The 16,477-nt window shown below is 38.7% G+C and overlaps 1 long non-coding RNA gene across 1 annotated transcript; it reads right to left on the reverse strand.

Annotated features, from left to right (window-relative positions):
- Window positions 1-5,409: 5,409 nt before the first annotated feature.
- LOC103890636 (uncharacterized) lies at window positions 5,410-14,365 on the reverse strand. Its single transcript, XR_654946.2, has 3 exons — window positions 10,483-14,365; window positions 10,116-10,201; window positions 5,410-5,613 (listed from the first exon to the last, which is right to left on the reverse strand). It is a non-coding gene; the product is annotated as an uncharacterized LOC103890636 (long non-coding RNA).
- Between the last annotated feature and the right edge of the window lie 2,112 nt (window positions 14,366-16,477).

The raw sequence follows: 16,477 nt of genomic DNA on the forward strand, positions 1-16,477 counted from the left end.
TGCCTCATTTGAACTGTGTCAGAAACTTCAGTCTAGCCCCTGGGAAGGTTGGTCCTTGCCTGCTGCAACCACCAGAGGCATAGAGGTAGAAGTCAGCCTTTGCGCCTGCTTTTCTTGACTTTGGAGAGGAAAGATGACCAACTCTTCTGTGCTCTACCCACCCATTCAACCAGCATTTCTAAACACTATTATGTGCTAGGCGCTCCTTGAAACGTGTGCCTAATGAAATAGATACAAATGTCTACCCTTATGGAGCTTACATTCAAGTAAGGGAGAGAGACAATGATCAAGATAAGGAAAATATTATGTTAGATGGTGATAAGAGCTAAGGAGAAAACAATAAACAAGGTAGGAGGTTATGAAATACAGAGTTGGAGAATGAAGCAGGGTGTGTGTGTGTGTGTGTGAAATTTTAGATAGGATCTCTAAGCGAGAGACCTATTGGAAGTGAGGGGTTAGCCAAGTGGATATTTGGATAAAAATATGTGATCTGTAAACAAAGTTTTAAAAATAGCGAGGAGGCCAGTGTGACTGGAGAAGATCGAATGTGGGGAAAGTGGAAGGAGATGAGAGCAGAGGGCCAACTGGGAGCTGGCTTCTGTAAGGCCCTGTAGTAGCTAGACTAGGCTGTGTTCTGAGAGAGCTGTGAAGCATCTGGAAGATTCTGAGCACAAGATGACCTGCAATTATCTGTGGAAGTGTCTTCCCTAGAGGGACATGTCTGCCCTCGAACAGCACCAGGGTATACATTTGTAATTATTTTCATGTTTTAACAGGTGTTTATTAATTTTGAAATTAGAATCACTGGTGACTGAGATTCAGTGGAACCATCAGCTGGTGGTCCCTTAAATAATGGCACAGATTTCCACAGCTTTCTGAGCTGCAGCTAGGTTAATCTTGCCTTGAAGTAAGTCTCGGATAGTTGCTTTCTCTTACAGATTCCACTCCGCGTTTCTCTTTACTCTCTTTTTAGTTCTTCCATTTCTTCCTTATTCCATAAGACCTTTTCCCAAACTTCCATCCCAAACTATACTTCCTTGTTAGAATGTGTTTTGTCAGAGTTAAACTACCCCTTCTTCCTGCTTAAAAAGAGCCCAGTGATTTTGTTTGTTGTTTGAGTCACAAGAATTAAAAGCCCGTCCTTGCTTCTTAAAATCCCTTAACCTTCCCTCTCCTCTTCTGTAAAATGGGTGTAACATCTGCCTCAGTGAGTTGTTAGGAGAAACAAATGAGATTTAGCCATTAAAAGAGTAAGGAAATTTCATGAAACTTTAAAAAAATTACTTTTTTTTGAATTTTATTTTTCCTTTTATTAAGTATTTTAACTATAACCCATTTTTTGTTTCTTTGTTTGTTTCTAGCTTTACGGTCTGCCAATACAAGAACATCATCAATCTAATATAAACAGTTTGGTCAAATGTCTTTGGGACCTATCTATTGGGACCTATTACTTGGAACTTATTCATTACTATTATAATTAATAGTATTCTTTTGGAAAATATGTCACTGTATTACATTCGTGTGTTAATTATGAATGCAATTCGCAAATCTGTGATAAAAGTTACACTGCACCAGACACTCCAGACACAGGGCTAAAGAGGACTGATATTGCCACACATGAAGTATTTATTACAACAGGAATAGAGTCATGTAACAAGCAAGTGCAAGCAATTGTGCTTCTTGGTAGCACAAATACAGAACCATGCAGTATTACAGAGGTGCCTAAGGTGGGAGCCTTAAGAGAATCTGAACATTCTGATGTTGAGAGACAATGCTTAGAGGTATTTGTTGTTGTTGCTGTTGCTATAAAAATCTTCCCCTTTCATGAACATTTTTTCTTTACTTGTTTTATGTGTTTGTTTGATTCCCTAATTTAGGCTTTAAAATGTGCTGACTTTGTAGTCATAATTATGGTACACTTTTCAAAACTGTCAATGCGGGTGACCAAAACCAATCCCTACCCTTTCACAGGCCTGCCACAATCCTATTGATAGCGGCAACTGCCAGCTGAAGGTTTTGGATCTTGTGATTGCGATGGAAACTGGCACGATCAATCCACTTATTTACTAAATTACCCGAGCTTCCTCTACTGTAATTCCCCCCGCCCCCCGCGACACAGAGTCTCGCTCTGTCACCAGGCTGGAGTGCAGTGGCCCGGCATGATCTCAGCTCACTGCAAGCTCCGCCTCCTGGGTTCAAGCGATTCCCCTGCTTCAGCCTCTGGAATAGCTGGGATTACAGGCACACGCCACCACCCCCAGCTAATTATCATTATTATTATTTTTGTATTTTAGTAGAGAAGGGATTTCACCATGTTGACCAGGATGGTCTCGATCTCCTGACCTCGTGATCTGCCCTCCTCTGCCTCTCAAAGTGCTGGGATTATAGCCTTGAGCCACCACATCCTCTACTGTAATTTTACTTGCCCTCTGTGGGGTAAATATTTTCAACATGCTTTTTGGTACTGCAGTAAATCACATTCTATCCTCAAGGATGAAAAGCAGGAAGATTCTTAAATTATTCATTAGAATAGAGTTTCTTCCCAAACATCCATGCAAGTTTAAAGGCTCCTATTGACTATGTATTAGAAGCACTTTTTTTGTTTTGTTTTGTTTTTTGTTTTTTACTGAAATGATATTATTGGCTCTACAAACAAATGAAACCCAATAATGGGTTTCTCTATTCTTGCTGGTCTTTTCCTTCTTAAAAGAATCATGTGGTCATTCCCTATTTGAAAAAAAAAGAAAAAGACATTGAAATGCCGCAATGCCTGATAAGGAGAATCTGCAACACTTGGACATCTTGTGTATAAGAAAAGATTCTTATCCTTATGCTACCGTCATGAAGCTTGGATATTTACAAACCCACCGCTTTTGACAAGCTTGTGGGAATTTACATAGTCTCACACCGCCCCTAATTTATGGCAGAATGTGTCTCACATTTGTAATATTCTCAGAGCTCCTCAGGATTCTAACCTCTCTAACTAGAGACAGTTTCTGAGCAGGCAAGAAGGAAAAAGGCAAAAACTGATTGCATCTTTTGTTCCCTTTTCAAAGCCAGATCTCGAAATTCCCAAGAATCCTTAAAGTTGGAGACATGTAGCTAATGGAATTCTAGTCAATCCACATATTTATGTGTTTGGAAAGTGGCTGTTATCAGTTCTTCTTAACCATGTGCACAATTGTCAGGGCCCTTCCAGGCAGCCACACCTGACGAAAGCTGTGATTGCCCTAGATTTCCACTAGAGACCTCTAGCTGATCACAGGAGCCTGGAAAGCAGCTCTCATTACTGGGCGTTTCTCTAGAAGCAGCAGAGGATAAGAGTTTGCCAGTTGCCCCTGGGAGAAGGTGGACTTTACCATCAAAGGAAAATAATTCTGTATAATCTTTCTCTCTCTCTCATTTTTTTTTAAAGCAAATTGAGGCTTATTCAAGTAGGTATATTGTGAAACACTGAAGAGGAAATAATTTCTGTATCTTAAAGCTATGGCATACAAAAGACAAAATAGAGATTTTTATAGATTGAAAGGCCCCTTCTCTAGGGGGCTGTTCATACTGATATTTGGAGGCCAGCCTCAATTCTCAGTGTTTGAGAGCTTCTCCTGCCAGGTATGAGGGAGAATGAGTTTACTCACAGTCTGAGAGCTTCTAGGCATTATTGTGAAGCTGAACAAAGTGCTCCCTGTGCCCCACCATGCCCCAGCCTTTTACTGCAGCCCCCAATATGTGAAGAATGGTAGCCCTCCAGGTGCATACCACCTTCAATGCCAGGCCTATAGCTGTAATCCATGCAACAGAAACAGATGGGATATATCTGTAAGGAGAGACTGGTAGATGAAGTTTCACCACTTTTCCAAAAATGCAAAACACATTAATCTCCATTTGCCTTTGAATAGTCTGCAATAGAAACAGAGGACCAAAAGGGAAAATAATCTCCCCTCCTTTAACCTGTGCCCCTGTGAAAAATTGTGATAGCTTGTATTTCAGAAACTGAGTGTAACTAATTTTGCCCTCTATCCATGGTCTTCACTACACAGCAGCATTAGAAAGAGAATCAAAATCGGATCAGATCAATGAGTCTATAAAGCCTTTTTTGGAATGTATTGCCAGCCGTGAGTTGATCAGTTTCTCCAGAGACGCTCTAATATCCAGTTTTCTCTGGGGCAATTGTAGATCCTTTTGCATTCATTTTTAGGAAAAATCTTGTCATTCTTTTAGGTAGACTGTCATTTGTTCATTCTTTTATTCATTTGTTTATCAAATGCCTATGCTGCTCCAGTTGCTGTGATTTGCAAAGAAAACACAAATGATGATATACAGGGCTTGAGTGGGAGTTCCTAACATCGGATCCATGGATTCCTAAACGTGAACGACTACTTCAAGATGTCTGTAATCCTCCTAAGATGTGTGTGTGCTTTAACTATGAGAAAAATCCAAGATTTAGAAAAATCTTTAAAGGGGTTGATGTAAAAACCATTGTAGAGGCTGACAGTTACACGAGCAAGTAATCAGAAGACTACATTAGAATTGTCATATAGTAAAGATACAGTATGTACAGTGCCACATGAGGTCACGGGTGAAGTTTTCTCAATTGTCACTGATGACAGAGGTCAGGGAAGGCTACAGAGAAGGTAGCATTTGTGTTATATGTGAAGGATGAGTAGGAAGTGGCAAGATGACTTGAAGGGAGGGTAGATGAAAGTCAGTGTGCTCTGAGGGGCAGTTCACCTCCAGGGTCTGAGGCCACCCTGCAAGTTGGAGCATGATTGGAATTTTCTCTCCTGCAACCTGACAAATGGAGCGCGTTTTGCCATGAGTCAACTGTTACAGGAAAAGGAATTCCACAGGCATGCCCTGGCTGACCGCAAATGGCTGAGAGCACATGTGAGTACAGAATGCCCAAAGGTTGGTGTGGAATAATCAAAAGGATTCAAATGCTTGGTGCTGTACCAGAGTTGCAGGAGGCCTCGCCTCAGCACTGTATTGCTGCTCTTACTCTCCAACCTGCACTGGAGAGGAAGGTCAACTATAGTAGACGGAGCTCTGCACCAGGTCCAGAAAGCAGACCTTGATTCTGCAGCTGACCATCTTCCTGCTCACTTAATTCCACCAGCCTCCACTTCCGCTTCTGCACTTAACAGTTACATTTATTGAGGGCCTCTATATCCCAGCCACTGTGCTGGGTGAATTACCTGCCTAGTTTCATTTTATTCTCCTGACACCCTGCAAAGTAATTTTCATTTTCCAAATAGGGAAAATATACTCAGAAAATTAAAATAATGCGAAAGTAGTCATGCTGCTATAATGTGCTGATACCAAGAGAACCACAGGCTCTACTTCCATCTTGATAATTCAGCTGGGTTATTAATGTCACCATCTTAAGGCTATTGATTTATCAGTGAAACGAGAGGTTAGTGTAATTTAACATGGTTTTGCAGACCTAGGATACTGCACTGGGCATATATTGCTTATCTGGGAAGTTATAGATGTGAGTTTGTCTACAGGAGTGCCAAATTTTGATGGTAACGATAGTTTAATTTTAAACTTACAGGATACAGGTTAAGATTAAGCTGTCTCTTTCATGTGAATCTCATCACTGAGATCTGATTCCACCTACAAAGGTAAGAGAATTTGAAGTAAGTAGCAACTAGTCTTCTCAAAATGTTCCAAATTGCAAAAACAAGTCTGGATTTTAATCTGAGAATTGTTACTTTATCAGGATCTATCTATAAAATATACCATTTGACCATAACAAAATAAATTATAAGTTGGGTGTTTGTTTGTTTTTTAAGAAAAAGCACTTCATCAGCCTAATTGATAAATATTGTCTTATTCCATGGTGGGCTGAAGACAATAAAAGCAGCAAGACATTTTTTTTATATGAACTAAAACTATGGCTTTGCATTTACAAAGAAACGTTCAATTCTTATGCTAGAATTTTAAAATATTTTCTCATTTAAAAACATATCTAGCATATCATTGAATATAATACTCAATAATTTTTCTTTACATATTTTTAATTTGCGTATCCAATATATTTTAGTTATCTGTGCAGCAAGTGCTATAACCTAAGAAATGAACAGTCAAAAATGCAATCTTTGATAACATCTTTAGCAACTTGAATTATTTTAAATGAAGAGGGGATTTCTATATGTAGAATGCATAAAAAACCTTTAAACTGAGCAATTGTTTGCAGAACTTCATAAATACTAAAGAATTCTGGTCATTATATTTCTTCCATATTAAAAATACACTGTAGCCATATTAAAAGATACTTCTAGGTGCTGTATTTCCTAAACTGTATATCTAAACTCGAACAGTGTATGCATTCATTATAGCATGTTATAGAACTATCTTTCTAACAAGAATATCGATTACCTAAATCCAATTATGATTTTTGGATATTGTGATGTAATGCAGTGAATTGACCTGCTGTTGAGTAAGACTGACTTCAGTAGTAATTCATTTAACTTTAAAATGACAGACCCCAAAAGTCCCCGATGATATTGTCAGGCACTATGCTTTAAGACAAGGCAGTTGACAGGATATTTTTCTTTCCTGAGATTTGCAAGTCTCTCTAACTTTCAGAAAAATAAAAAGCAAGTAGGTGGATATAACTCTGCTACCCTACCTATTTAGTTAAAAAGTAAAAAACCACCCAGTCACTCAGTTGAAAACACAGATGCTTGGCATTCTCTACTCAAGTTATCTGAATTTGTAATTTAAATTTTCAATTTCAAAAGAAAGAACTGTGTCTCAGGTTCCCAGAAAGCCAGCTCTGAGATGGAGTTTGCCATGCAGGAAGTTTACTGTGGAGTGTCCCTGGGAACAGCCCCTATTCAAGGGAAAGGAAGGAAGCAGGGCTGGAGACAGGAGGAAGAGGAAATTTGTGTGATACAGTCACTATGGGCACCCTTGCCTACCGTAGGGAAACTCGGAAGATAAACGACCCTTCAGAGCTGATCTGAGTTGAGGTGGAATGGCTGGGATATTAAACTCCCATGCAGATTAGTCATTGGATGTGGGTCACCTGGGAAGGCGACCTGACCTTGGGCAAGGTGGCCCTCTTCGGCAGAGATAATCCTGGAAGTGGCTGACAGGGGAGGTTGTCCCTCAGCAATGCTCCTAGTCACTAAAGGAATGAGTACTTCAGTCCTAAAGGGGACTCTGGGTGACATCACAGCATCCATCACAGGTTGACGTGCAGAAATATGTAGTTATCTAATGTTACTTATGTGCAGTCTAGATACTTATTTCTTATTTGTAAATTTGTGACATCTTTAGTTTTCTTGTATTTCCTCAATAATATTGCCAAATACAGAGGTATAACCTTTTGGACACTAACAATATCATAACAAGGAATTTATCAAATGTGATACATACCTTCTTTGTACTGTGTGGAAAATATTTGCGTTATGCCATTTTGGAATGCTGTAGGTATAAATTTGTGATTCTTGTGAGTCTCTTATTATAGAAACAGCTTGGGCTTGCAATGACAACATGCTTCCTTTGCTAGTTCATTGTCCTCTCATATTCTATTCTAATACCCCATGATAAATCCTTAATATCATTAATTTAATCTTTTTTTATCTATACTTCACCTTTAAAAGGTGATTAGAGGTTATGGGAATAAATATAGTACAGAAGTCAAAATAATATTATATTGGCTGGGCACGGTGGCTCACACCTGTAATCCCAGCATTTTCTGAGGTCAAGGCAGGTGTATCACCTGAGGTCAGGAGTTTGAGACCAGTATGGCCAACATGGTGAAACCCTATCTCTACTAAAAGTACAAAAATTAGCTGGGTGTGGTGGCATAAGCCTGTAATCTCAGCTACTCGGGAGGCTGAGGCAGGAGAATCGCTTGAACTCCAGAGGCGGAGGTTGCAGTGAGCTGAGATCACAACACTGAACTCCAGCCTGGGGGACAGAGTGAGACTCTGTCTCGCAAAAATAAATAAATAAATAAATAAATAATAAATAATAATAATAACTATCATCCACCAAAAGCTTACTAGGTGACAGGCACCAAGTGCTTTAGATAGCAGTTTATTAAAGTCTCTTTTAGAAATGATGAGGTGGAGCCTATGAGAAACTAAGTAGCTTCCACCCGAAAGTAATGACTAGTGAGTAGTAGAGATGGATTCACACCTAGAACCAAAACTCCCTTATCTGCTATGCTTTACTATGCCAACACAGGTAGATAGGTACAGATATGTTGTTTCAATCATTCCACTGAAATATCCCAACACTTTTGATATCATTAAATACTGCTGAAAAATTTTAAGGGAGGCAAAAGAAAATCACATGATTTACAACATTTTTCATGTCTATGAAAATACATTTTGTTTCTATGTAAGAACTGAATTATTCTGTTCTCTGATGGGCCATTGAATTTATTTATTCATTCACTGAATCTCTCATTCATTTAACAATTATTTGCTGGGTACCTATTATGCCCCAGGCACTTAAGATTCACCAAAGAACAAAATGGACCAAATGCCCAGTTCGTGGAGTTAAATTCCAGTGGAAGGAAAGAGATGATAAATGAGATGGAGAAAGAAATAGGTGAAGGATAGGGAGATTAGGAGTGGAGACAGTTGCTGCTTTACATAGGAAGGCCAGCATAGGCTAATCTATGATCCAAGACAGAAGGGAAGAGAAGTATATAGCCCCACAGATACTTAGAGGAAGAGCATTCCAGCAGCCGGAAGACCCAGTGCGTGGTCAAAGATAGGAGTGTGTACATTGTGTGCATGGAGAAGGCTGATAGTACTACAGCAGAGTGAACCAGAAAGAATTCCTTTCCATTATTTTTAAAGGCTTTCCTTTAAAGGTGAAAAAAAAAAATCAGTCAAAAGACCTGCTCAAACTTTCTTCAGCCCAAATTCTTCAGCAAAAGCTTGGGTCTATAACAGACCCAAGTTCACATCGGAGATGGAAGGCAGGATAGACTTGAGCAATTGCTTCTAAGAGCAGTGGAACTGATGCATGGCTATTCACATGTGAAGTTTTGTTTTTCTCAGAAGGGCATGAGCTGTCCTACTCTTTAGGAGAATGTGCAGACATGATTGCAAACAGGGTACAAATGCTGGTCCATGGAGCAAAGTCTTGGGAGAGTTTACTGACCCAACTGGGTGCATTGAAAATGTGCTCAGGGAGTTATTATGTCATGATCTGCAGATTAAATCCTCCCTAATTATGCATTGATGAAGCAAAGAAGAATTCCACCACTCCTCTGATGATGAGAATTTGGGCTCTTGGAAACATTCTCGAAGACTTCAGTCAGTCTTGCTCTCTTCTTTCCAATCAGATCAGAAGGGGACACATTTGGGAAAAGTTCTCAATTCCGATGATTCTTTCTCAGCAAGATTGGATAAAGTTAGGAAAGAAAGCAAGGGGCTTGGTTAAAATCAGTGAGGATCAACTTGTTGTATTAATGCAATGTCAAATATTTGTTTGGCTTTTTGTGTATGATACTGTTAAATTTATTTGATTATGCAAACTTTATTTATTTATAAGAAAAATGAATGTAAAGATACTAAATCTGTTACAGAATGAAACCAAATCATGTCTCTTAATATTTATACAAGCAGTGGAAGAAAATCTCTCTGATGTCCTTGAATTTACACTATGTTTACATTTCTTTCTTTGAAGCTGTAATGAAATCTGGCATATAGATTCTAACTGTGTTTATGCAGAATAACTTGAGTGAGATTTAAGGTCTAAAAAGAAAGTGGGTGTGGAATATTTAAAACCCAGAATCAAAGGCATCTCTATTTACAATAACTTTCAGCTATATAAAAACATTAAGAAAGATTATTTCAATCCATCTTTTATTTAATAAAATATTTCATCATTGATCTAAAATCAGAATATTCTTTCCATTGGTATGGATCAAAATAAATTCAAAGATGTGATACATTCTAATAAATAATGGGGTTTTTAAAAATGGTTGTTAATTAGAACAAATAACAAAAGAAACTTCTTTTATAACTTAATTGTAATTTTTCTTTTTTCTGATTATAAAAATATTAAACAGTTATTTTAAAGAATTTGGAAAATACAGCAATTTGCTTAGAAAAGAAATTGTAGTTGGGTGTAGTGGCACGTACTCATATTCCCAGCTACTCAGGTGGCTGAAGTGGGAGGATTGTTTGAGCCCAGGGGTTCAAGTCCAGCCTAACCAACATAGCAAGACCTTGAAAAGAAAGAAAGAAAGAAGTAAAGAAGGAAAGAAGAAAGAAAGAAAGAAAGAGAAGAAAGAAGAAAGAATTAAAAATTTCATTAATATACTACTCAGAAATAATTATCAGCATTGTGATACACTACAAATAGATATCTTGGGAAATTATACATGTTTGTATATTGCATCAAAACTGAAATAATAACATGAAATAATTTTGTTTCCTAATTAGGTTTTAATTATATTTATAATAAAAAAATCGATTACCAAAGGATTAAAAGTAAAAGTTCTCTGACCCCAACCTTGACCTCTGTTTCCCAAGGTAATTGCTGCTGATTGTTGCATATTTGTTCCAATTTGACAGAGATATTACAATTGTATCATCCTACAGAAAACATTCACATTGTATGTTTGTCATCATGTATCTCATGGAGAATCTTAAAAATCAAAGAGATTAGCAGGGTTTATATCATATAAACAAGTACGATAAAGGACTCTTTTTTTGTAAGGCTTTCTCAACATGTAATTTTTAAGTTAGGGTATTAAGTCAATGATATCAATTTGACACATTTCCAAGTCCATACACTAGAGTCTGTTTCCACATCCTAGAAGATAACACGTAGGTAGGTAACTCTCCACTTACCAGATCGAATCAGTCATCTCAAAAGCCAGCCTATTCCACACAGTATTGCTCTACCAAATCCCTGCCTCTTTCCTACCCCACCACTCAAGAACTGATGTGCTTTCAGGTAGAGGCCATGACCATTTTTGCCTTGGCCTTCACTGGATCCCCTGTCTTCTATTGTATCTGTGCAATGAGATGCAATGCTTCTCTGTGTTTATCTTTCCAGGCTTTAAAAATCCCTTCTGTGCATAAGTTGGTCATCACTAGTATTAAATTCCTTGGTTTCAAGTTTCAAATGATAAAAACTTTTCTCCTTCTTAAATTCCTGTTTTCAATTTCTTGTTACAGTCTTAAATACTTGGCATCCGACGGGAGACAAATGCTCATTCTACCCTAATATTATATCTTCACTTTGCTCGAAATCAACTGTTAATACTTCCAAAAAACAGCATTCCACAACATTTTGTGGCTAGGAATTCCCCAAGTCATACAGCACCCTGCTGCTTTCTAATAAGGATATAAATTTCAGATCCTTCTTACTATTAAATCTTGGTGCAAGTTCATTCAAAGAAAGTTTAGGCTAGTTAAAAAATTATGTCCTTTAACTTAATTCCCCAGTACCTATCCATCTGTGATGTAATTGATCATGAATGGTTTCCATTGGCATACATTTCAACTACCAACATGCCTATTTTGAGGAGCTGTGTTCCACTCTCTTGAAGTGCCTTGGGTTGTGCCACAAGGATTCCTAGTAAATGCTTGTGATAATAAAATAAAGTCTTAATTAGGATGCTAATATGCATAGCAATTGCTATTATATCAGCTTCCTTTGGTGGATAGAAACGGTATTTCATATCACTTATCCAATAGCATGTGTAATTATTCTGAAAACTCCTAAAATTCCTGAAATTTATTCTTTCTTCATTACTTCTTCATGTTCCACCTCTTCTCTCTCCTATGATATATATTATATGTGTTGTAGATACTTTAGTAATTTCAACCTCTATTATTCCCGTCAAACATCCCAACTGAAAGAAAGGTAAGGAGATGAATGCCCTCTGGTCCTGAATGATATGTAAGAAGAACCTAGCTTTGTAGCTTAAATTCCCCAAAACAAACAGAAAATGAGCAACTCCATGAGTACTGAGATTTGTACAACTTTTATCATAACCTAAAGTGACTTGAGTAATTGTGTCCCAGGCCAAAGAAGGCTTCTACTCATTACTAATTCAATAAGTATGTTTAAAAATAATAAACTAATATATTTAAAAATAGTAATAAGTAAACAAATGATTTCAAGCCAATCTCAGTATGATTAACTGAATACAAATTATAAAGAAGCAAGATGGGAGGCTGAAAGAGGAGAATCCCTTGAATCCGGGAGGTGGAGGTTGCAGTGAGCCAAGATCGCGCCATTGCACTCCACCCTGAGCAACAAGAGCAAAAATCCACCTAAAAAATAAAAAATAAAAATAAAAATAAAAATGAAGATCAGTCATGTTTTCTGGTTCTGCGGGATGAGGAGAGAATACAAACTTACACTGACAATTTTATTTTTTAGGATTTCCAAAAGATAGAGGCAAAATTAAGCCTAGATTGAGTTCATGGTAAGTAGAAATAAAAACAACCTAAAGATTTCCCCTGATATAGTCAAAGCATACTTTATCAATACATAGTTCTGAGCTAGAGAAATCTTTTACAGATTTAAAAGATGGGTAGCCACACACTTTAAAAAATTTTCCTCTAATGGGAGCTGTATCCTCTTCTCCACCTGTGGCATCTTGACCCCTCTCCACTTCAACTAAGGCTGGATTTTGTCTACTCCCTTTCTTCTCTAGCGATCACAAGAGCTCACCCCCAGAGAAAAATGTCAAGTCTAATCCATCCCACTGAGATCTCATCTTAAAAACGGCAATAAAACAAATAGTCATAGTATAGAGAACATGTATTAAATGATCTGTATTCACTAACTTGTTTCCTTCAGGTTTACAAGTGAAAGCAAAGCATACTTTACCAATACATAGTTATAAGATACAGAAATTCGTTTTCACAATGGGCCATTTTCCCCCATTTCCTCCTTTAAACATCCTACTTCTTAATGCTCCCTGCATTCTCCTCAAGCTGTCAAGTTTAATCAAAACTTGCTCTGATGGAAAAATTTTCTATGCATATCACTTCTGCATAAGAGAATGGAAATAGTTTAAAGTGGCGGTCCCCAGTCTTTTTGGCACCAGGGACCGGTTTCATGGAAGACAATTTTTCCACGGATGGAGGTTGGGAAAGGTTTCAGGATGAAATTGTTCCACCTCAGATCATCAGGCATTAGTTAGATTCTCATAAGAAGCATACAATCTAGATCTCTCGCATGTGCAGTTCACAATAGGGCTTGCGCTCCTATGGGAATCTAATGCCACCGCTGATCTGACAGGGGGTGGAGCTCAGGTAGTAATGCTCGCTTGCCTGCTGCTCACCTTCTCCTGTGTGGCCTAGTTCCTAACAGGCCATGGACCCACACCAGTCTGCGCCCTGGGATTTGGGGACCCCTGGTTTAGAAGATCACCTATTCCAGGGGCATTTGCACTGAATAACCGAGTGCTATATATTTTTTAAACTTAATTTCAATTTTTTTAGAGACAGGGTGTTACTCTGTTGCCCAGGCTGGAGTGCAGTGTTGTGATTCATAGTTCACAACAGCCTTGAACTTCTGGAATCAAGCAATCCCCCTACCTCAAGCCTCCTGAGTGGTGGGGACTACAGTTGTGTGCCACCATCCGTCTAATTTTTTTAATTTTTTTTTTCTTTTTAGAGACAGGATCTCATTATGTTGACCAGACTGGTCTTGAAGTCCTGCCCTGAAGCTATCCTCCTGCCTTGGCCTGTCAAAGTGCTGGGATTCCAGGTGTGAACCCCAGTGCAACTTTAGCATTTATAAAATAGTTCAAATTCATTGAATTTTAGAAATTCTTACAATCTTCTGTGGTAGGTATTAGTAACTTCATTATACAGATGAGCCAATCAGAGCATAAACAGGTCGGTGCCTTGCCCCTACTCACAGGCCTAAATAAGTGGCAGAGCCCGAGTCTCAGCATACCTTTCATTGAAATCTTTTCTCTTAGGGCACCAGGTGCCTTTAAAAGAGCTTAAAGTATGAGTGTAAGTGAACAGCCCTATGCAAGAGAATTTCAGGTACATAAGATTTGATGAAAAGGGAAAGGCGAAACTTTCTGGAATCTATCAGATTTTGTTCCATTGTATTTAACTGAATTGTTGAAAATGTGTCTTTACAAATATCCACATATAATTGTCTGATATTAAGGTTATGACCAAAGGATTCTGATACTCCATTTGACGTATAAGAGGAATTCTGTGGGGTATCTGCTTGAAAAGACTCTTCACGTTAGAACTTTTAGCCAGCAAGTCATATTGAAGCCTGCTGTGCTTCTTAATGCACAAACAAAACAAAACTAAACTAAACTAAAAAACCCGCTCCAGCCTAATTTTGTTTTGCTCTTTTCTCTCCCTTTCCCAGTGTTGCTTTTTGACTCTATACTGCCCTTGTTGTGCTTGCATGAATCCCTCCTGCTCAGCCTTTCAAGGAAATGATGAATGGCTTCCTATCTTGCTCATCTCACTCTTCTGCTTCCCAATAGCTGCTAGAAAATAATTCAGCACCAGTTGACTTTTCAGTGTGTGTGTTATGGACTGAATGTTTGTGTCCCCCCAAATTCATATGTTGAAGTCCTACTCCCCTTGGGGTGGTATTTGGAAGTGAGACCTTTGGGAGGTAAATTAGATTTTAGGTTTAGATGAGGTCAGTGGCCCCCGTGATGAGGTCAGTGGCCCCTTATAAAATGAAGAAGAGGCTTTGCACGGTGGCTCACACCTGTAATCTCAACACTTTGGGAGGCCGAGGCGGGAGGATCATGAGGTCAGGAGATCCAGACCATCCTGGCTAACACGATGAAACCCCGTCTCTACTGAAAAATAGAAAAAATCAGCCGGGCGTGGTGGCGGGCGCCTATAGTCCCAGCTACTCGAGAGGCTGAGGCAGGAGAATGGCGTGAACCCGGGAGACGGAGCTTGCAGTGAGCCGAGATTGCTCCACCGCACTCCAGCCTGGGTGACAGAGCGAGACTCCGTCTCAAAAAAAAAAAAAAAAAAAAAGAAGAAGAAGAGAGATCAGAGTGCTCTCTCTCTCTCGCTCTCTCGCTCTCTCACTCTCTCTCTCTCTCTGCCATATGAGGACAGAGCTAGAAGATAGTCCTCCATAAACAAGTAAGAGAACCATCACCAGCAATGGAATCTACTTCCAGTCTCCAGAACTGTGATAAATAAATATCTGTTGTTTAAGCCATCTAGCCTATGGTATTCTATTATAGCAGCCTGAGCTGACCAACACAGTATGGTTTGTAGCTAGTCTGTGTGATTGTACCACACCCCTAGTACCTTTCAGAAACTACTGTTGTACGTGACATTTTCTATTTATGCAGCTTTGCAGTGTTCAATTCGCCTTGGCTAAATATACAGTGACACTTTGGACACTGTAGTACATATTTCATATACTAAGATACTGTTTATTTGACTATTCATCTAATAATAATTCATTATATTCCACAGTTTTTACCTTAAAAGATTGTAGTGCCAAACCTGAACTGTGCAATATTTTTTAAGTCTGTGTAATTTTAAAATGCTGCATTTGCACTGCATTTTAATTATAATTTTTACCCAGTTCTTGCAAGCGTGATTGAGGCAGCTGAATATTTTATTTTAAGCCCTGAAACTAAGATAGGGCTTAGTGATGTCTTCAGTGATCATCGTAGGGAAAGGGATATTTGCAGTAGAATATCCAGGACTACTGTGCAGGCCTGTGGGTTATAGCTTGACCCACTTACTTGCAGTTCTCTCACTAGAAAAGGAAGTCCTCCCTGCTCAGGAGTTTGGCAGAAAGCCCAATGAAACTACTTCTGTTTTTGGTGAGAGCAACTGATCTGTGAGGAATTTTTGAATACAGAGGAGAGAAATAGGTCATTTTCCAAGGTCCCAGTAACTATAGGAACATGGAAAGACAGCATTTTGGAATATGTATGCAGGGCATCAGGGAGCATGAGCTATGTGGCTGGATGCCTGGTGGGAATGACTGTCAGAAGTTTCATTTACAGGCTTCTGCAGGTTTCACAGAGAATCATTAAATATTATTTTTTCAAGACTGAAATGAGATAATAAAAATATGTTGACCTAAACACTGCCTACCAATTTTCTATTTCTATGTATTGCCTCTTATGCTGCAAGATTAAAAATAAAATAATAAGAAAAAAATAATAGCTTGTATGTATTGAAGACCTAGGATGGATTAGGTACAGATTTAGGCCTTTAATATTTTATCTAATTAATCCCTCACAGAATCCCACAGATTTGTGTGCCTATTTGATATATCTAAGATGAAGCATAGACTTACAAAAAATAGTTTCTGGGCTGGGCATGGTGGCTCATGCCTGTAATCTCAGCACTTTGGGAGGCCGAGGTGGGTGGATTACCTGAGGTCAGGAGTTCAAGACCAGCCTGGCCAACAAGGTGAAATCCCGTCTCTACTAAAAATACAAAAATTAGCCGAGGGTGGTGGCAGATGGCTGTAATCCCAGCTACTCAGAAGGCTGAGGCAGGAGAAT

This window comes from Pongo abelii, chromosome 4, assembly GCF_028885655.2.
Source record: "Pongo abelii isolate AG06213 chromosome 4, NHGRI_mPonAbe1-v2.0_pri, whole genome shotgun sequence".
NCBI lineage: Eukaryota > Metazoa > Chordata > Mammalia > Primates > Hominidae > Pongo > Pongo abelii.